This window comes from Salvelinus sp. IW2-2015, linkage group LG36, assembly GCF_002910315.2.
Source record: "Salvelinus sp. IW2-2015 linkage group LG36, ASM291031v2, whole genome shotgun sequence".
NCBI lineage: Eukaryota > Metazoa > Chordata > Actinopteri > Salmoniformes > Salmonidae > Salvelinus > Salvelinus sp. IW2-2015.
This window is the reverse complement of record NC_036875.1, coordinates 40520448-40525117: the sequence shown is the minus strand read 5'-3', so window position 1 is coordinate 40525117 and position 4670 is coordinate 40520448. Positions and strand designations below refer to the sequence as shown.

General features: G+C 43.1%; 1 pseudogene; it reads right to left on the bottom strand.

The window, feature by feature from the left end:
* The window catches only part of LOC111959520 (disintegrin and metalloproteinase domain-containing protein 23-like), a 40814-nt pseudogene that overhangs the window by 11202 nt on the left and 24942 nt on the right, over positions 1-4670 (bottom strand).

Sequence of the window (4670 nt, the reverse complement as noted above, 5' to 3'; positions counted from 1 at the left end):
GGGAATAGAGTAGTTAGGTTAGGGTTAGGGTAGGGTTTACCAGTAGGGTTAGGGTTAGGGGTAGGGTTTAGAGGTAGGGTTTAGGGTTAGGGTTAGGGTTTAGGTAGGGTTTAGGGTTAGGGTTAGGGTAGGGTAGGAGTTAGAGTAGGGTTAGGGTAGGGTTAGAGTAGGGTTAGGGTTAGTAGGTAGGGTTACAGCAGGGTTACAGTAGGGGTAGGGTTAGGGTAGGGTTAGAGTAGAGTTAGGGTAGGGTTAGAGTAGGGTTAGGGTAGGGTTAGAGTAGGGTTAGGGTAGGGTTACAGTAGGGTTAGGGTAGGGTTAGAGTTAGAGTAGGTGGAGTGTCCCTTTAAGGGATTGATGAGACTTACAGCCCGCTTTCTCCTGCGCTTCAGCCAGGCCATGTCGTCCAGCTCCGACAGCAGCCGCTCGTCCTTCACTGGAGAAACACGGGAACACAGAAACACAATAACAACGGTAGAGAAACACACTGAGGTCTACGGCAGGATACCGATGCCATGCTGGGTTCTGTGGTTCTGTGTCAACAGTCCCAACCTGCGTCAAATACACTAAAGTATTAAGTTGTGGTATGCATTAAGTTCATTTACCTTCCACTCTACTGGGCAAACCAAATCAAGCGCAACACAGATATTTGAAAGTATTTGACATTATGTACTTGACCCAGGTGAGGGAAGTCTAATGTCAACGGTTCTGGAGAGGAGAGGTAGGAGAGGTTCTGGAAGGCCAGGTAGACAGGTCATGAGATTGTTGATGTAAAGTGGTGGAGGGCGGGTGGAGGTTATACAAGATCCAAGATGGCAGTCAGATGCAGAACACCTTACCCAGTTCCTCTGAGTCACTGTTCCACTGGAGGCTGGGCGTCCTGCGCAGTGAGTGGGGCCGTGCGGCTGTATCCTGTGAGGGATGAACCATCAACAGGCCGTCAACAGGGGTGTGATGAGGGTGGAGGGAACAGGCAAGAGGGGTCAAGTTACAGAAGAAGAGGGTATTGGAGGGTATTCCCATTAAACTCCATAACAAGGCACATGATCAGGTTTTCACAACTACAGAGTCAACATCAATCAATATTTAAAGATTGAATACTTGACTACGCTAAAAACATTATCATTACATTATTATTATCCTTACCATTATCATTATCATTCCATTAATCCATTAACATTAATATTACCATTATAATGATCATTTCCATTATCACTGTCTTTTCCATTATTATTATCCTTTCCAGTGTCATTATCATTTCATTATTATTATCCTTTCCAGTGTCATTATCATTTCATTATAATTTCCATTATCACTGTCCTTTCCATTATTATTATCCTTTCCATTATCATTATAATTCCATTATAATTTCCATTATTATTATCCTTTCCATTATCATTATCATTATCCTTTCCATTATCATTATCATTATCCTTTCCATTGTCATTGTCATTCTATTATAATTACAATTTCCATGATCATTATCCTTTCCGTTATCATCATGGACCTTGAATGGGATATAGTGTTCTGGGCTTATGTGACTTTAGAAAAAGATCAATGAGAGATTAGTGAGGGAAAACCATTTCTATACATACAGCACTTTTGTTTCCCGTAGCCACTGTGATTCTACACCTGCATTGCTTGCTGTTTGTTGTTTTAGGCTGGGTTTCTGTACAGCACTTTGTGACATCAGCTGATGTAAGAAGGGCTATATAAATACATTTTATTTTCTTTGTTTGGGGTTTTAGGCTGGGTTTCTGTACAGCACTTTGTGACATCAGCTTTGATTGATTGATATTACCATATGTCCTTCATTATAGTACACCATGGACTTCCTTCAAAAACAAGATTGCCCTTGACATTGAAGTATGGAAATTTTCACTAGATAACCTAATGTGCATTTACAGTAAAAAGGAGGCTTTAGTAAAGGTAAAAGGAGGCTTTAGTAACGGTAAAAGGAAGCTTTAGTAACGGTAAAATGAAAGCTTTAGTAACGGTAAAAGGAGGCTTTAGTAGCGGTAAAAGTAGGCTTTAGTAACGGTAAAAGGAGGCTTTAGTAGTGGTAAAAGGAGGCTTTAGTAGCAGTAAAAGTAGGCTTTAGTAACGGTAAAAGGAGGCTTTAGTAGTGGTAAAAGTAGGCTTTAGTAACGGTAAAAGGAGGCTTTAGTAGTGGTAAAAGGAGGCTTTAGTAAGGTTAAAAGGAGGCTTTAGTAGTGGTAAAAGGAGGCTTTAGTAACGGTAAAAGGAGGCTTTAGTAACGGTAAAAGGAGGCTTTAGTAACGGTAAAAGGAGGCTTTAGTAAAGGTTAAAAGGAGCCTTTAGTAGCGTTAAAAGGAATATTTAATAACGGTAAAAGGAGGCTTTAGTAACGGTTAAAAGGAGGCAAGCGCGTTAAGGCTTAGAACGGTAAAGGAGGCTTTAGTAACGGTAAAAGGAGGCTTTAGTAACGGTAAAAGGAGCTTTAGTAAGGTAAAGGCTTTAGTAAGTAAAAGGATGCTTTAGTAAGGTTTAAAAAGGAGGCTTTAGTAGTGGTAAAACGGAAGGCTTTAGTAATGGTAAAAGGAGGCTTTAAGTAGAGGTAAAAGGAGGCTTTAGTAAGCGTAAAAGGAGGCTTTAGTAAGCGTAAAAAGGGAGGCTTTATACGGTAAAAGGAGGCTTTAGTAGCGGTAAAAGGAGGCTTTAGTAGCGGTAAAAGGAGGCTTTAGTAGCGGTAAAAGGATGCTTTAGTAACGGTAGAAGGAGGCTTAAGTAGCGGTAAAAGGAGGCTTTAGTAGCGGTAAGAGGTGTCACGCCCTGACCTTAAAGATCCTTTATATTCTCTATTTGGTAGGTCAGGGTGTGACTAGGGTGGGAAATCTATGTTTATATTTCTTTGTTAGCCGAGTATGGTTCCCAATCAGAGGTAGCTGTCTATCGTTGTCTCTGATCGGGGATCATACTTAGGCAGCCCTTTTTCCCACTTTCTGTTGTGGGATCTTCTCTTTTTTGTTGCATGTGTGTGCACTCAACAACTTTACGTTCGTTGAGTTGTTTATTGTTTTTGGTGGAACATTTAAAATTAAAGGAAATGTACGCCTACCACGCTGCACCTTGGTCTTCATTTAACGACGGACATAACAAAAGGAGGCTTTAGTAAGGGTAAAAGGAGACTTTAGTAATGGTAAAAGGAGGCTTTAGTAACGGTAAAAGGAGGCTTTAGTAGCGGTAAAAGGAGGCTTTAGTAGCGGTAAAAGGAGGCTTTAGTAACGGTAAAAGGAGGCTTTAGTAAGGTTAAAAGGAGGCTTTAGTAAGGTTAAAAGTGGCAAAAGCGATCCTAGCAGTAGCACAAGTAGAGGTAGAACAATGTTATTTGTGTAGCAAAGATTGTTAAAAACCTAAATGGAAGGAAGAACTTACAATTGAGTGAGTCTGTTGCAAAGGCTCCATTATATAGAGATAGAGTCCATCGTCAAACATTCCGCTGTCAGGCAAAGGCAGGTGGAACGAGAGGCAAAGTGAAGAGAGAAGACAGGGGAAACGAGAGGCAAAGTGAAGAGAGAGGACAGGAGGAACGAGAGGCAAAGTGAAGAGAGAAGACAGGGGGAACGAGAGGCAAAGAGAAGAGAGAAGACAGGGGGAACGAGAGGCAAAGTGAAGAGAGAAGACAGGAGGAACGAGAGGCAAAGAGAAAAGAGAAGACAGGGGGAAACGAGAGGCAAAGAGAAGAGAGAAGACAGGGGGAACGAGAGGCAAAGAGAAGAGAGAAGACAGGGGGGAACGAGAGGCAAAGAGAAGAGAGAAGACAGTCAATACTGAGTCAATAGCAGCTGTAGAGAGCACAGATGAATCTCCACACATATTCCAGGCACGGATTATTATATATAAAACTGCTGCTGTTTCTTCACTTACTGCAGCCCATTGCAGGTAGACAAGGCCACGTGGGAATGATCTTTCCCCCTCACCTGGCCGTGGTAGTAACAGTGCTCACCACCCTGAGGGAACACAGAAACAGCACTTAAACAACACTTACACAACACTTCACATCACAGCAACCTACTGTGGAGAACAGGGGGTACATGATGATTGGAACACCACTCCATGGGTTTGGAGTGGTCTTCTATAAGACATTCAACAAACAAATATATACACATACTAATCCATCTATACAATCTGGAATATTCTTCAGATGAAGTACCTTTGTGTATTTGCTGCATTATTGCAACTGTGTTGTAATACTGTTATTTCAGTTGGGAGGACTATACTTTTCTCCAATACAGTACATCTTCTGCAGCCTGGTTAACGAAATCAGCCCACATCTGGGAAAAATACATTTCTGGAGTGTGGGCCTCAAACTAGACTGTTCTCTTCAGACCTCAATGATCCACATCTCTCTCTCTCTCTCTCTCTCTCTCTCTTTTTCTCTCTCTCTGAAAGACCATCCCACGCTGCATAGCTACTGCAGAGCGCCAGTCTCTCCCTTCCCTGTCACGTGATCTGGGTTGCAGCCAGGCAGGCAGGAGAGGCAGGAGGCTGCAGGGGAGCAGAGTGGAGGCATGCTGAGTCAGCTAACTCCACTGTGCCCAGCCCAGCCCTCAGCCCCTGAGCCCAGCTCTTAGCCTAGCCCTCAGCCCTTCAGCCCAGCCCACAGCCCCTCAGCCCCTGAGCCCAGCCCGTAGCCTAGCCCTCAGCCC